At 46.0% G+C, this 17,864-nt stretch overlaps 1 protein-coding gene across 2 annotated transcripts in view; it reads right to left on the bottom strand.

Moving 5' to 3' along the window:
* Positions 1–17,864, bottom strand: part of ARHGEF17 (Rho guanine nucleotide exchange factor 17) — a 362,668-nt gene that overhangs the window by 291,913 nt on the left and 52,891 nt on the right. The gene's annotated exons all lie outside the window — the stretch shown is intronic.

Below are 17,864 nucleotides of genomic sequence, written 5' to 3' on the forward strand. Positions count from 1 at the left end.
CGAAGCGACGTAAGGTAATGTCGTTTCGCCCAGCCGTGCCATTTTGCCGCAGTACAACTGCATCGGCTGGTCGGCAAGTGGTTAACCAGTTCTGGGTACAAAAAAAATAAATAAATTGAAGTATAGCTAAAGGCAAAACCTTTTTTTTAAAGTTGTGGATTGAGTGGAGAGGGTTTAGAACCTCCGACAAGTTTTTTATTGTTGTCTGTGCCCTTGTTAGGGAGATTCACCCTCTCTATTAGTCTGGTTTGCCATTATCATCAGAAGTGAAGGTTGGGGACACCAGAATTGGAATAGAGGGGCTATTCTGATGACACCTCGGGATTCCCTCACTTTGGAGGGATTTCCTCTCACTTCCTTTTTTTTTTTTTTTGTGCATTTTTGATGTGTTTTACTGCGTTCTAGTACAGTCCGGTGCAGGAAAAATGCAGCGTGTTCTACTTTTTTTTTTCTGGAACTGAAAAGCCCTGGAACTGACCGCACTGGTGTGAACTATGCCATTGGAAACCATATAACCTACTTTCCATGCCTTTTTGACGCAGAACACAAATGCACCGGACTGCATGTGGTGTGAAGTGGAACGAAGAGAAATGTCACAAGGCCTGAGAAAGAAAATAATTTATTTACATAAGAAAGGTGAAGGCTACAAGATCAGCAAAGCTTTACTTATCAGTCAGAATACTGTAGCAAAAGTGATACAAAAATGTAACAAAGATGGAACAGCAAACATCTCAAAGAGACATCCAGGCCGTCCACAGAAGTTAAAGTGGAAGTCAATGCAAAATCTAAAATCCCTGCATCTATAGACACCGGGGATCTAACACTAACCTCTCTATCCCTGTAAAGAAAAGATGAGTAGACATACCTTTTTGGAAGCCGATCTGATCAGCTCCTGCCCGATCTCCAGCACCGGAAGCTCTGCAGAGGACATGGACAACAACGGCTGTGAAATGAATGGGAAGTGATGTCACCCATAGAGTTACTATGGGGCTTCCGTTGTCCTCTGTCCCCTCTGCACCCACCTACACAGAGAAGCCGGGGCTGACAGCTCAGCGTGGGATCCGGTCGGAGCGGGTCAGATTGGCTTCCAAAAAGTTATGTATACTCTCTTTTTCTTTACAGGGATAGAGAGGTTAGTGGTAGATCCCTGGTGTCTACAGATGCAGGGATTTTAGATTTTGCATGGACTTCCACTTTAACACCTCGGGCAGGAGCGTCTTCTGATGAGAGGAGTTGAAGAAAAATCGCCATGCAAGTTCACTGCAGTTAGCTCAAGAAGTAGAAAGCCAAACTGGGATGATTGTTTCCCGTGACACAATATGGAGTACACTGCAGAGGAATGGCATGGATGGGTGTCGTCCCTGAAGGAAGCCTCTCCTAAAGCCCATGCACAAAAAAAAAAGCCCACCTAGAATTTGCCAGGGCTCATGCTGAAAAAGAAGAAGACTACTGGGACTCTGTACTCTGGAGTGATGAGATAAAAAATGTTTTTGGAACTGATGGCTTCAAAGCTGTATGGTGTCACAAAGGTGAGGAGCACAAAGAAAAAAGCATGGTGCCTACACTGAAACATGGTGGTGGCCGTGTCCTTCTCTGGGGCTGCATAAGTGCTGCTGATGTCAGGGAGCTGCACTTCATTGATGGTATCATGAATTCGCCTTCCTTTTGATCAACTGTGGGTGAAGGATTGTGTATATGGGATTGTATGCTTTTTTTTCTTTTTTTTGGTTGGACTAGATCAGGGTTTCTCAACCAGGGTTTCATGGAACCCTATGGTTCCTCCAATGGTTGCTGGGGGTTCCTTGAGCAATGACCAATCTTTGCCTCTCAGATAAGTTCCCAGTGACACCAATGATCTTTTTTTATCTGTAAGGGGGAAATTCTTCTCCAAGACCATAGATGTAAGGAGCACTCTTCCACTGACCATCACACCAATGTATCATGAGTTGTAGATATAGCCATTTTTAATAGGGGTTCCCTGAGACCAAAAGGTTATTTCAAGGGTTCCTCCGTGTTAAAAAAGGTTGAGAAAGTCTGAACTAGATGGACGTGTGTCTTTTTTCAACCTGATTATGTAACTATGAAATTACAGATGTACTGCTCTATATTGAAAGAGAAGATGCTACCATCACTCCGTGCCCTTAGTCGTCGTGAACTTTTCCAACATGACAATGATCCAAAACACACATCTAAGGCCACTGTTGCATTTCTGAAGAAGAACAGGGTGAAAGTGGTTTTCAGTGGCCAAGTATGTCTCCCAGTGTTAATTTTGGCAGCAAATTTCAATCTAGTTTTAGTCTTATGCCCCGTACACATGATCGGAAATTCCGCCAGCAAAAGTCAGATGTGAGCTTTTGGTCTGAAATTCCGACCGTGTGTATGCTCCATCAGGCTTTTGCTGGCTGAATTCTCGCCAGCAAAAGATTGAGAGCAGGTTCTCTATTTTTCGTCTGTAGCAATTCCGACGTGCAAAATTCCTACGCATGCTCAGAAGCAATTTGACGCATGCTCGGAATCATTGAACTCAATTTTCTCGGCTTGTACGTCGACGCATTCTTGACGGTCGAAAGTTCAGAGAATGTTTGTGTGACTGTGGGGTTGATTTACTAAAGGGAAAAAGACACTGCACTTTCCAAAGTGCAGTTGCACTCTGCAAGTGCACTTGCTCCAGAGCTTAGTAAATGAGTAGAAGCTCTGCTGACGTCCACCATCCAATCATGTTCAAGCAAAAATTCAGTTTTTTTTATGTTCCTTGCATGTGATTGGGTACTCTTTGCAAGGTGAAGCCTTACCTCATTTACTAAGCTCTAGAGCAACTGCACTTGCAAAGTGCACAGTCTTTTTGCCCTTAGTAAATCAACCCCCGGGGGGTAATTTTTAAATGGGACAAATGAAATAATAAAAGCAATACTTTTTATCTACATTAATGTTACAATATATATATATATATATATATATATATATATATATATATATATATATATATATATATATATATTTATTTATTTATTTAAATAATTGCTTTTTTTTAGTTTTGGAAACCTTATCATCACACCCTGTTCTATCCAAAAAAAACATTTCCTAATTGGTTGAATTCATTGATTTCAGCCGCTCTCAATTTTAAGACTGTGTCCTGAGATTAGAGTCCTCCTTTAATAATGAATCCCTGCCATCTCTGTACAGCAGACATCTTTTGTGGAATGCATTTTTCAGTGTCGGATTCTGCAGGCACCAACAAATGATACAATCTGTACATGTAATGATTGTAATTCTTTGCCCGGGGGCGCGAGAAAAGAAGCAAAGCAGATAGACAGAGCAGGACTTTTTCTGGGTGTTTGGGCCTTTGGTATTTCCTGCTTCCACTTCTCATTAAGAGTTCTGGATTCACGTCAGAAGAGGAGAGAGGGTTATTCCAGGCTAATAATCCTCCACCACTGACCAAAACCATTAAACAATTAATTGCAGTTATTCTGCACACCCGCCGAGGACTTAGCACTGTTACCTTGCAGCGCCGGTGCTCTGAGACCGATTGTAACCAAGGCTCTGTTCTTAGGGTATGTATTCTCCCTCACTAAAGAATAATAAAATTGATAAGTATACTGTTTAACCACTTCAGCCCCGGAAAGATTTACCTCCTTAATGACCATGCCATTTTGTGCGATACGGCACTGCGTCGCTTTAACTGACAATTGAGCGGTCGTGCGATGTTGTACCCATAACAAAATTGGGACTTTTTTTTCCCACAAATAGAGCTGTCTTTTGGTGGTATTTGATCACCTCTGCGTTTTTGTTTGCTGACACATAATGCTTATACATCTTGGGGGGAGGGGGGGGGTTTAGTTTTTTAGTTTGGCTTGTTCGCCCTAGGCTCTAGATGGCCTTGTCCTGGCACTGAGCCCAATACCCAGCAAGCTGGCAGTGGATGAGCTGGTCTGGGTGCTGGAATACAGAGATAGGGGCATCCACTGCCAGCAGTATATATCTCAACTAGTTCCCAGCAAAGTTTCCCCTTCCCCCTCCGCCATGGTCGGTTGCTAGGACCAGCGATGTCATAGAAAACAAGTATGTGACGACCCATCTGGAGGACCAGACTCACTACAGCCATACCTGCTCCGCCTTCCAGCTTCCATCATGCTGCTCTGCTGCCTGAAAAGGTAATGGGGGGGGGGGTTGGGCACATCCATAGGAGTGCTGGGCACTTCTATGAATGTAAGAAGGGACTCTGATGGGCACTCCTACAGTATATATAAAAGGAGACTCTGATGGGCACTCCTGAACATAAGGGGGACACCAATGGGTGCTCCTGAATGTACGAAGGGACTTTGATGGGCAATCCTGGATGTAACTGTATTGTCTCCCCTTTTATATTGTAGAGTGTTGTGTAAACTGTTGGCGCTATATAAATTCTGTATAATAATAACACTCTTGGATGTAAGGGGGACTCTGATGGGCACTCATGGATGTAAGGGCAGAGTCTGTTGGACACACAGGGGAGTAAGAGTAGGTTCTAATTGGCACTCTTGGATATAAGGTGGGACTCTGCTGGGCACACATGGATGTAAGGGTATACTATGCTGGGTACTCTTGGGTATAAGGGGGGTTCTAATGGGCATTCTTGAATATAAGGTGGGACTCTGCTGGGCACACATGGATATAAGGGGGGACTCTGCTGGATACTCTTGGATGTAAGGGGGGACTCTGCTGGGAACACAGGAAAGTAAGGCTCTAGTTCCACTACTGCGAGTTGTGCGACTTGACACATGTGAAGTCGTATGACAGGTCAAAATCTATGTATTTAAATGGTCCCCATTCTAATTGGTGCGACTTAAGTCGCAGCGAATCCAAAAAAAAAGGTTTTTGCACTACTTTGTTCCGACTTCGGTACAACTTGTTCTCACATGGTTCTAAATTGCGTACCTTTGGGGTCGCAATAGTGGAAACCTAGCCTAAAGGGAGGTTCTGATGGGCACTCTTGGATGTAAGAGGGCACTTATTAACTCATTTAAGTTTTTACTCATTCATTTCTAAAAGTGATTTTTTTGTTGGCCCACAAATATTTGTAAAGTATACCCCTGTGGTCCTTGTGCTGAAAAGTTTGGAGACCCCTGCATGAAATAACCAGCAGGAAGGCGCCCCAGTTGGAAAGGGTCAAGCTTGAGTTTTTACAGGAAAAGTTAAAGCAGTGCCCAAAACCAAAAATGTCATATATTGCGGTTTACCAATCATTAGATGTGGTGGCTGCATTAGTTTTCTTTTTTTTCAGTTTTTTTTCGCCCTGGTGATCTGGCCAGTAAAACACCATTCTGGATGAAGGAGCACGGGGGGGACAGATCTGAACAGACGCATTGTCAGTCTGGGGTGAGGGTAGTGTTAAAGGGATTATAAAGGCAGAAGGTTTTTTTTATCTTAATGTATTCTATATATGAAGATAAAAATAACTTCTGTGTGCAGCAGCCCCCCTCAGCCCCCCCTAACACTTACCTGAGCCCGTCTTTATCCAGCAATGTTGCATGAGTTTCTCAGCTGCCGGGGACTGACTCCCCTCCTCATTGGCTGAGACAGCAGTGCGGCGCAATTGGCTCCTGCTGTCATCAATCAAAACCAGTCAGCCGATCAGGAGAGAGCAGGGGCGGAGCCTGGTCGAGGCTCCGTGTCTGAATGGACACAGGGAGGTGTAACTCGGTTCGGGGTGCCCCCATAGCAAGCTGTTTGCTGTGGGGGCACTCAACAGGAGGGACGAGCCAGGAGCACAGAAGAGGGACCTGAGAAGAGGAGGATCTTGGCCACTCGGTGCAAAACCAACTGCACAGAGCAGGTAAGTATGACATATGTGTTATTTAAAAAAAAACAAAAAACAAGACTTTACAATCAATTTAAATGTGTTAGCAGATTTGGATACATTAACAAATTGAAGCAAAACGCCAGCTCACGCTTTATAATCAGTTACAGCAAACAGTTTTGTTCCTTTTTGAGATAAAGGTATTACACAAATAAAAACAAAGCTGACCATTTTAACCGCCCCTGCCAGCGTTAAATGATTTGTCTCATCCCTGTAACTGCAAGAGAGCTTTTCTGTTGAAAAACAACAGACTTACTGGCTGGATCACCAGCTGAATATAGAAGAAAGCCTAAAAAAAAAAAAGAAAACTAATGCAGCCATCACAAAAATTGGTTAGCTGCAGTACAATACATTTTGCATTTGGGTTTATTACAGCTTTAAGACATGCACATCTACTATGTCTGTTTATTAGGACATGCAGTATTCACTGAAGGTAACTAACCTCTCCTTATGCGTTTGGACCCATCACAGGCTCATTGTGAATTGCCCTGGTGTGTGACGGAGCACCTATAATGCTGACTTCTTCTTGTGCCAAAACAAACCTATGCAGTAATATAGCAACAACTAAAAAAAAATGTTAGCGCCAACATACAAATGTGCCAAGAAAGCTACGCCAAAACGTCTGATCCAGGTCCTGAACTATTAAAGGAAATCTGCCATCAGAGAATTACTGACTGTTAAGCCTCTTCTGAAAATGCCAGTTTTTCGGCTGTCACATTGATCTAGTGCCTTCAGTATTATCTGAGTCAGATCCAAGACAAGTATGCAGCTGATACATAAAGCCCAAATCCAGCTTGGGGCAAAAGAAAATATTAACACAAAACAATCGTGCAGCAGAAGAAGTTACCGCATGCTTGTAAAATGTTGTGCAGTCTCCAGCATTTCGGATCCATTCAAGCCAGAGCAAGAAGAGGGGGAGGAGAATCCACGGCATGATCCATCATCACACCTGTGAAGGACACTTCTAAAAAAAAGGTGAGCAACCAGACTTTTTTTTTGTTCGCTGATGCAGGGGTACCTAATAGGTGGGGAGGGGGGCCTTTAAAAAGAGGCTTCTCAGCCTCTGCCAGGCTCTCTATATTATTTGACACTTTCCGCAGTGTTGGATGCCTGCATCCCCAAAGTCAAGGGTGAAGCATTCGACTCTTCCAGTAGTGTCGGATGGCTGTGTTCCCCACTGTGCACTGTGGTTTCTTTCACTGAACCCTATGTCACTACAGGCCTTAGCAAGCGATGTCAGGCACAAAGGATGGAACCACAGACCGAGGTGCGGGACACAAGAACTTGACACTCCCGGAAGTGTCAAATGATGAGTGTAGGTTGAGCATTCAACACTTCCAGTAGTGTCGGATGGCTGTGTTCCCCACTTTGCATTGTGGTTTCTTCTCACTGAACCCTATGTCACTACAGGCCTTAGCAAGCGATGTCAGGCACAGAGGATTGAACCACAGACCGAGGTGTGGGACACAGGAACTTGACACTCCCGGAAGTGTCAAATGATGAGGAGTGTAGGTTGAGCATTCAACACTTCCAGTAGTGTCGGATGGCTGTGTTCCCCACTTTGCATTGTGGTTTCTTCTCACTGAACCCTATGTCACTACAGGCCTTAGCAAGCGATGTCAGGCACAGAGGATGGAACCACAGAACGAGGTGTGGGACTCAGGAACTTGACACTCCCGGAAGTGTCAAATGATGAAGTTGCATTGTGGTTTCTTCTCACTGAACCCTATGTCACTACAGGCCTTAGCAAGCGATGTCAGGCACAGAGGATGGAACCACAGAACGAGGTGTGGGACTCAGGAACTTGACACTCCCGGAAGTGTCAAATGATGAAGTTGCATTGTGGTTTCTTCTCACTGAACCCTATGTCACTAAAGGCCTTAGCAAGCAATGTCAGGCACAGAGGATGGAACCACAGCCCAAGGTGTGGGACACAGGAACTTGACACTCCCAGAAGTGTCAAATGATGAGTGTGGTGTATTCAACACTTCCAGTAGTGTTGGATGGCTGTGTTCTGTATTGTGCACTGTGGTTTCTTTCACTGAGCCCTATGTAACTACCGGCCTTAGCAAGTCATGTCGGGTGCAAAGGATGGAAACACAGCCCCAGGTGGGGAATGCAGGAATCCAAAACACCCGGAAGTGTCAAATGATGAAGAGTATAGCGCATTCGACATGCCCCCCCCCCCCCCCCGGGGGGGGGGCATATAAGTGCAGCATTAAAACATTTATAGAATGATAATATACAAATTGGCAACTCACACAAAGTAAGGCATGTAAAGCATAAGAAATCAGGACATCCAGGGAACCCTGCAACATAGGCCTCCAGTCCAGGCACAGCACTACCAACAGCCAGGTAGGCATGGGAAGCTCAGAGCACTTCCTGGTCAGAAGGAGACTCCACATGGATGATGTCAGACACTGGGGGATGTCCTGAGGGTATGGTTACACATTTCAAGGCCATCCGGCCTCTTTGTCAAGCCACATGAGTTGCCAATTTGTTTTTATCATAGAACAAACGTTTTAATGCTGCACTTAGGCCCCTTTCACACTGGGGTGGTAGGGGGCGTCGGCGGTAAAACAGCGCTGTTTTTAGCGCTGTTTTACCGCGGTATTCGGCCACTAGTGGTGCGGTTTTAACCCCCCGCTGGCGACCGAAAAAGGGTTAAAACCCCTCGTATAGCGCGGCTATAGCCGCGGTATTACCGCGGTATAGCCGCGCTGTCCCATTGATTTCAATGGGCAGGAGCGGTTTAGGAGCGGTGAATACACCGCTCCTTCACCGCTCCAAAGATGCAGCTGACAGGAGATTTTTTCTTCTTCTGCCAGAGCACCGCTTCAGTGTGAAAGCCCTCGGGCTTTCACACTGAACAAACAGCGGAGGCTGTTTAGGGGCGGTTTGCAGGCGCTATTTTTAGCGCAATAACGCCTGCAAACCGCCCCAGTGTGAAAGGGGCCTTAGATGGCACCCCTCGCTGTGTGTGTTATTATGTCTTCCGTCTCTCTGGGGAGGAGTTGCATCTTGTGAAAGGAAGTTTACCGAAGTCAAGCAACGACATAACTGATAAAGAGGTTTTTTTTTTTTTTACTCATTGCTATGCATCCAAGTGTTTTTATTCGCTATAAGCAGATTGCCCATAAACTACTTGCACCATAAAGACATTTCTTTTTTTTTGGTGAGAGGCAAGAAAAAATGCTGGGCTTAAAAATCTAGGTGTTTTTGTGCGCCTGGAGCGCCGCAGGTGGCATATACAGCCTGCCATACAGTGAGGGAAAAAAGTATTTGATCCCCTGCTGATTTTGTACGTTTGCCCACTAACAAAGAAATGATCAGTCTATAATTTTAATGGTAGGTTTATTTTAACAGTGAGAGACAGAATAACAACAAAAATATCCAGTAAAACACATATTTCAAAAAAGTTATAAATTGATTTGCATTTTAATGAGTGAAATAAGTATTTGATCCCCTATCAATCAGCAAGATTTCTGGCTCCCAGGTGTCTTCTATACAGGCAATCTCAGCTTGTTACCTGTATAAAAGACACCTGTCCACAGAAGCAATCAATCAGATTCAGATCCTAATCTCTCCCCCATGGTCAAGACCAAAGAGCTGTCCAAGGATGTCAGGGACAAGATTGTAGACCTACACAAGGCTGGAATGGGCTACAAGACCATCGCCAAGCAGCTTGGTGAGAAGGTGACAACAGTTGGTGCGATTATTCGCAAATCAAGAAACACAAAGTAACTGTCAATCTCCCTCGGTCTGAGGCTCCATACAAGATCTCACCTAGTAGAGTTCCAATGATCATGAGAACGGTGAGGAATCAGCCCAGAACTACAGAATCTTGTCAATGATCTCAAGGCAGATGGGACCATAGTCACCAAGAAAACAATTGGTAACACAATAAGCCGTGAAGGACTGAAATCCTGCAGCGCCCAAATTGTGCCCCAGCTCAAGAAAGCACATGTACAGGCCCGTCTGAAGTTTGCTAATGAACATCTGAATGATTCAGAGGAGATCTGGGTGAAAGTGTTGTGGTCAGATGAGACCAAAATCGAGCTCTTTGGCATCAATTCAACTTGCTGTGTTTGGAGGAGGAGGAATGCTGCCTATGACTCCAAGAACACCATCAAGCATGCTGGTGGAAACATTATGCTTTGGGGGTGTTTTTCTGCTAAGGGGACAATTTCACCGCTTCAAAAGGGATGATGGACGGGGCAATGCACTGTCAAATCTTGGGTGAGAACTTCCTTCCCTCAGCCAGGGCATTGAAAATGGGTCGTGGATGGGTATACGAGTATGACAATGACCCAAAACACACAGCGAAGGCATCAAAGGAGTGGCTAAAGAAGAAGCACATTAAGGCCCTGGACTAGCCTAGCCAGTTTCCAGACCTTAATCCCATAGAAAATATGTGGAGGGAGCTGAAGGTTCGAATTACCAAACGCCAGCCTCGAAACCTTAATGACTTGGAGAGGATCTGCAGAGAGGAGTGGGACAAAATCCCTCCTGAGATGTGGGCAAACCTGGTGGCCAACTAAAAGAAATGTCTGACCTCTGTGATTGCCAGCAAGAAAACACCTCCGTCCATGTGCATGAGGCCTTACAGCTTTCCTTTACAAAACCGCACACAAAAGATATACGACATACAAAGCACCAAAAAAAAAAACTGTGTAGATAGGAATCTAGAAAGAGACCCTGTCCTATCACTAGGAGACATTTATTTTGCTTTCAGTAGACAGGGCCCGTAGCCTGTTGAAAAGTGTTGCCAAAGCAACGCCTCCCGTGTGCGCGCGTTCATTTTTACAAGCAGTTCTGTGATGTTATCTGCTGTATATTTTACCTGGCCGGATGGGGTTCAGTAACGCCGCTGAATGGAACACGTAGTGGCAATACTCGCTGGAATTTTACGCCTCAGCTCTAAAGTCGCAGGTTTTAAAACAAATGAGGGAAACTAATACAAAACGATGGTTTAAAGTTGATATTCTACTAGAGATGGGAGCAGAATATCTTCCACCACCCTAGGATGGGACGGAGGGCAGCGTTCAGTATCAGATGTTTCAGGCTGGGTTGACACTGTGGTGGTGCATTTACGCTTGCAGTCAACGCAATAACGTACGTTGTGTTAGGCCACATTCACACTTTGTGTAGTGAGAACATGCGTTCCCGCTCATGCTTTTTATCACAGGTTTTTCACGCGTTTCAATGCATGCGGCAGCCCTTTCATTTAAATGGGTTGCCATATGCACAACAAACGTGCCGAGGAAGCTTCCACACCTTTGCATCTGCTAACTGTGTTTGGGATGCCATTAACAATTGATGGCACGCGTTTGCAGCGCATTTCCGAAAACTCACGTGGGAAAACAAGCAAGGTCCCCCGATTCCTGTGCGTTTTGTTGCTTTAGGGGATATTTACCAAATACGATTGCGCCAATGTCATTGACGCATACGCACTAAAGAAGGAGCACGATCGTGCTGTTTCCAAGGGGCTCGTGCCGTGACTGGTTGCTCCCGCGCGCATGCGTGGAAGTGACATCACGCGACTTGGCCAGTCGCAGAGGCCCCGGAAGGAAGAGGGGTAAAGGTGGATGCGGCCACCAGAGGGGACATTGCGGGCTTCGTTTGCAGGTAAGTGCCACATAATGGGCTAGTATGCTTTTACTTTGCAGGGCAATAGGCAATAGGAGATTATGGGGCCCCCGGGCAATAGGAGATTATGGGGCCCCCGGGCAATAGGAGATTATGGAGCCCCCGGGCAATAGGAGATTATGGGGCCCCCAGGCAATAGGAGATTATGGGGCCCCCAGGCATTAGATTATGGGGCCACACAGTATACACACACAGACACACAATATACACACACAGAATACACATACACACACTGAAAGGGTACTGGAAAGGTGGGGCAGCTATAATCTTGGGATTTTTAGAAAAACACAACTTTTTACATATGGTCCCTGGTTTTATTGAGGCTGGCAACCCTGATGGGGCCCCTTAGTGGCATGGGGCCCTCGGGCAGTGCCCGAGTGCCCCAATGGTCAGTCTGCCCCTGCGATCACACCAGAGTCCGACGTACTGACGTACAACACGTACGTTGGGACTAGAAAAAGGAAGTTCAATAGCCAGTAGCCAATAGTTGCCGTCTCGTACTTGCTTCAGAGCATGCGTCGTTTTTGGTCCGTCGGAACAGCATACAGACGAGCAGTTTTCCTGATAGGAACTGATTCAGTCGGAAAGATTTGAAACATGTTCCATTTCTAGGTCCGTCAGAATTTTCAAAAGTAAAAAGTCAGATGAAACCCACACACGATCGGAATGTCAGATGGAATGATTCCGGCGGACCTTTTCTGACGGAAAGTCCAGTCGCATGTACGCGGCATAAGTACTTCCAAAAAAGGTACGAGAGAAAGTAAAAAAAAAAATTTTAAATATCCAAACACTAGGGGTGGAGAGGTGGTCTTACGTTTAAGACCACCTCTCAAAATTGGGTGGAACTCTGCTTTAAGTAAAAAAAAATGAGCCTAGGCTTCAGCTTTAATTCTGGTGGGCCAGTCCGAATGTCACCGTGGTGCACATCATGCATTAACGTGCGCTGCAGAAACACTTTTATCTGAATAGGACTTTAGGTCACAACAATACTTATATAATCCGGTATCAATCGCCTTTTCCCCAAGTGATATAACCCCATTGTTTTGCATTAAAGGATCACTAAAGCTATTTTTTTTTTTTTTAAATAACAAACATGTTATACTTACCTCCACTGTGCAGCTCGTTTTGCAGAGTGGCCCCGAACCTCATCTTCTGGGGTCCATCGGCGGCTGTCTCAGCTCCTCCCCGCAAGAACTAATCACCTTCATGAGAGCTCCCTCGCATGGTGTTAAGTGCTTGCGGGCGCTCCCGTGATACAGCCGGCGGCCATAGCCGCTCACTGTATCACTCGGCCCCGCCCCCCGGCGCGCCACGTCATTGGATTTGATTGACAGCAGCGCGAGCCAATGGCTGCGCTGCTTTTAATCCACCCACTCTAGCCAATCAACGGCCAGGCTGAGCGGCGAAGAGGATGTCGGGGGCGAGCGCGGGACTTTCGAGGGGTCAGGTAAGTAAAACGGGAAGGCTGGGGGGGTCGGTATTGTCGGATGTTTTTTCACCTTAAAGTGGAGTTCCACCCCCAAAAAAAAAAAAAAATAGTAAAATGCTTAAAAAAAATGAAAAAAAAAAACATTTGGAGAAAAAAATTTTTTTCACTCACCTCTAAATGCCTGTTGCTAGGGGGTCCCTCGTAGTCTGCCACCTTCGGTGCCTGGGCTCCTGACGTCACTTCCCTCGGCGCAGGAAGGGAAATCGCCTCTCCACCCTCCCTCTTGTCAATCATCTGGGACACGTGACCGGTCCCAGATGATTGCGGGGCCAGTGACGACATGCGGCTCGGCTCGCGCATGCGCAGTGGGTCCACAGCCGGGCGCCCACAGTTAAAATGCCAGCGCCACCGAGTGGAGGAGGGGACCAGCAGGGCTTCGATTCCCCCGCATTGCTGGACCCTGGGACAGGTAAGTGTCTGATTAAAAGTCAGCAGCTGCAGTATGTGCAGCTGGTGACTCTTAATATATATATATATCTTTTTTAATGGGAACCCCGCTTTAATGCATTGAATGCATTAAGGTGAAAAAACTTTTACCTTTACAACCCCTTTAATGATTAATATTATGTAAAAAAAAAACAAAAAAAAAACTCCATGAAAACATTTGATTTTCCAGTGTAATCCATTCTCATTCCCATTAGCACACGTCCCTCTCCTCTTCCGGAAATCTGTAGATATTCCCCGATAAAGCTTTTCTCCCACGGGTAAAAGGGCCCCGGCGGGCAGCAACACAGTTCTGCAGACTCTTTTTTTTTTTTTCCGAGAAGTAAAAAAAAAAAAAAATCCAAATCTCTGAATCTGTTTAAGTTGCTAAAAATACCGTCTTGTTTATGCACAGTCCTGGGGCTGTGTGTTTGTTTTCCAGTTGTCCGGAGTCCCTCCCTAATTCTTTCCCATGATCTCCAGGCTGCAAAGTGATCCCCCACCCCCTGGTACCCCTCCGCACTCATGTCTCCATCTCTTAACCCCTACATATCAGAATGGCCAAAGGGCGAGGAAAGGCAATTGTCAATAGAAGAGAGACAGTTGTTCCTATATTCTAAAGGCTGAACTCCAGGTTGAAGGGGATTTTCACAAATAAGTATGGCTTTTTCTCCTATGACTGCGCCACCCTCCCAATCAGGAAACATTTTTCCAAAACAATAATTTTATTTTTATTTTTACATGTTTAACTTCCTCCATTCTCACCTAGGCGAGGATGACTTACACTACATTACCAAAAGTATTGGGACGCCTGCCTTTACACGCACATGATCTTTAATGGCATCCCAGTCTTAGTCCATAGGGTTCAATATTGAGTTGGCCCACCCTTTGCAGCTATAACAGTCTCAACTCTTCTGGGAAGACTGTCCACAAGGTTTAGGAGTGTGTCTATGGGAATGTTTGACCATTCTTCCAGAAGCGCATTTGATCGCTTAGGCAATCGGAGCGAAAGTGGGAGCAGGTACCTGTCAAAATCAGGTACCCGCTCCTCAGAAGTGCCATTTCTTCACCAGGTGTGGGGGAGGAGGCCTTAAAGTGGAACTTCCCCTTTTTGGATGGAGCTCTGCTTTGACTCTCTTAGCATTACACCCCCCCCCCGCCCCTCCGGCCCCCTAATCTACATGCAGGGAGCCAGACACATGGATTCCAATGTTTGTTTTTTCAAAGCACATGGCTTCAAAAAAGGGTGGGCTTGGGGCACAGTGCCCACCCACTTGTGTGACGATAGCGACAAAAGCCCTTCCTGAGACCCGATTGGCCAGGGAGTCTTAGGACTGCTATACGGGGGGGGGGGGGGGGAATCGCCGCATTGCCGTCCGTCTCCCGTGTGTGGGGGGGGAGTCGCTGCTTTCCCGTCTGTCTCCCGCAAGGGTGAGGGCCTTGGTTTTGGCATTGGTTTGCCGCCCCCCCCCCCCCCCCCCTGACTGTGAGTACCTGGGTTTGACCCAATAGCAGCCTCTGTATAGTAGGGCTGGAGTGTGAGAGGAAGAAACAGCACAAAGAAGCCAATCAGTTCATGTGCTACCAAGAAGCATGCTAATAGGAGGAGGAAGCAGAGTGACAGAGAGATGAGCTCATCACTGTGCTTATTCTCCTTTCACTGTCCAGTCACAGGTGGGGGCAAGTCCAGGGTGACCTGGGCTTGGATGAAGTTGGTTGAATGAGGACATCTATTGGGAGAAAAAAATACTTTGGGGGAAATCTCGGGATCTAAGTTAAATATAGAAAAAAAAAATTTTTATTATCGTGCTCTATTCATTTTCAACTTCATATATTTGTCTAGAGTTCTGCTTTAGGTTTCCTCCAATGCAATTTTCTAACATGGTGGAATTTCACCGAAATCATTTTTTTTTTAACTTATATTGCGCTGAGATTTCCAGTAATCCTTTTACCTTTTTGCACAATTGTAAAAATGTAAAATGCATACAAGTAGAATTTTCTATAGCATGGTCTACCCAGTGGCCCCGCCTGTGAAAAACTGACTAGGCGCTGAGCCAGGGGCATGCCTAGAGTTTAGGACAGAGATGGCCAGCGGTGGTTCCTTAGGGACAGGCCCGACTCCTCACAAGGCCACTTGGGATGCACACCCTGACTGGTCCTAGGCAATCTGCAGCAGTGGAGTTCCCAACATTTTTTTTTTTTTTACAGTTTGCTGATGGGCCAGATGGGGTGGGATACTTTGTCATTAGTGCAGTTAAAGTGGTTTTAAACCCTTACATATACGTAATGAAGTGATTGGTGATACACAGAGATTAAACAAATCCTCCTACATAATTGGTACCTGTTCCATCCATTTAAAGTCCAGAATTAATAAAGCTTGCCTCAGAGTTCATAAAAAAGGGGAGCGGAGAGCTGGAGTTACACTCTGAAGAGCTCAGTAAGGAGAGCTCTGACATCTGATTGGAGGGAAGGGACACACCCTCCTTCACACAGCACACAGGAATAGAGCTGAGGCTGTCGATCAGCTGGAGGTCCCTCCCCTGTCACATTTTTCTCTTGGTGTCAGGAAAACTCATTAGAAGTGATTCATGCTGATAGCAGAGGAACAAAGCAGCAGACAGAAATGACACTTAGTGCTCTTAATTTAGATAAGTAGATGCTACAGAGCAGGGGTGTCAAACTCAATTTTACTGTGGGCAGCAATAGCATTATGGTTGTCCTCAAAGGGCCGGTTGTATCTGTAAGATTATATAAATTAATGCAGGGCTTTTTTTCCCAGAGAATAGGTGGAGGAACTCAAGCACGTCCCCACCCAACAGCATCAAACTATGGGTGTGGCCCATCCTTGCACAGTGCAAGGATCCTAACGGGGCAATAAATACAAGAAATGCAAATGTGCGGAGTTCAGGGATATGCTACATACAGAGTTCAGAGTCCTGGGTGCGCTATGTATAGAGTGCAGAGTTCAGAGGTGCACTATGTACAGAGTTCAGGGGTGTGCTGTGTAGAGAATGCAGAGTTCAGAGGTGCACTATGTATAGAGTTAAGGGGTGCGCTATGTACAGAATGCAAAGTTCAGGGGTGTGCTATGCACAGAATTCAGAGGTGTACTACATAAAGCGTTCAGGGGTGCGCTATGTACAGAATGCAGAGTTCAGGAGTGTGCTATGTACAGAATGCAGAGTTCAGAGGTGCACTACTTAAAGAGTTCTGGGGTGCACTATGTACAGAATGCAGAGTTCAGAGGTGCACCACATACAGAGTTCAGGGGTGAGCTGTGTAGAGAGTGCAGGGTTTAGAGGTGCACCACGTACAGAGTTCAGGGGTGAGCTGTGTAGAGAGTAAAGAGTTCAGAGGTGCACTACGTACAGAATTCAGGGGTGCACTGTGTGCAGAGTTCAGGGGTGTGCTGTGTATAGAGTACAGAGGTGCACTACGTAAAGAGTTCAGGGGTGCACCATGTACAGAATGCAGATTTAAGAGTTACACTATGTACAGAGTTCAGCGGTGTGCTGTGCACAAAGTGCAGAGTTCAGAGGTGCACTACATACAGAGTTCAGGGGTGTGCTGTGCACAGAGTGCAGAGTTCAGAGGTGCACTATGTACACAGTTCAGGGGTGCGCAGTGTACAGAGTGCAGAGTTCAGAAGTGCACTATGTAGAGAGTTCAGGGGTGCGCTGTGTACACAGTTTAGAGGTGCACCACGTACAGAGTTCAGGGGTCCACTGTGTAGCGAGTGCAGAGTTCAGAGGTGCATTATGTAGAAAGTTCAGAGATGCACTGTGTACAGCGTGCAAAGTTTAGAGTTGCACTACGTACAGGGTTCAGGGGTGTGCAGTGTTGTATACGTACATAGTGCAGGGTTTAGCGGTGTGCTATGCACAGTATGCAGGAATCAGCTCTCTTTCACAGGCTGTTCACATCTCGCTTCCAATAACCCCCCCCGGTGCGAAGGACACATGAAATGGTCTGAAGGTCTGAATTCGCCCCGTGGGGGCCTCGTGTTTGACACATGTGCTATAGGGGAATATGCTTTGTTCACATTTCACATCTGAGGTTTACAACCACTTAAACATAGGGAAAGATTACAGGCAGTTCTATACAACTTCCTTAAAAAACGTGAAGTTCACCAGCTGTTCAATTAACATGTACAAAGACCAAAGAGATTTTTCCCCTCCTTTTTCCCAAACTTTTCCTTTAACCGGTCTGCTGCCAGAGAGAAGAGCCCTGCAGCGCCGTGGAGGTTAACAGCACGACAGAGGCAAGCGAATACTGGGCTGGGAGCAGGGAGCCGACCCCGAGCGCTTTCACCAAATATGGATGCTTTTCGCCTGAGTTTTATTCATGCAGGATTCAGCCCAACACTTTCTGTTTTCCAGATGGTTAGGTCACAAGAGTAAGAAACTCTGTGTCTCCCCCCCCCCCCCCCCCCCCTCCAACCAAACTCTCCCTCCCTCCTTCTAG

This window comes from Aquarana catesbeiana, linkage group LG02 (genome assembly GCF_042186555.1).
Source record: "Aquarana catesbeiana isolate 2022-GZ linkage group LG02, ASM4218655v1, whole genome shotgun sequence".
Lineage (NCBI taxonomy): Eukaryota > Metazoa > Chordata > Amphibia > Anura > Ranidae > Aquarana > Aquarana catesbeiana.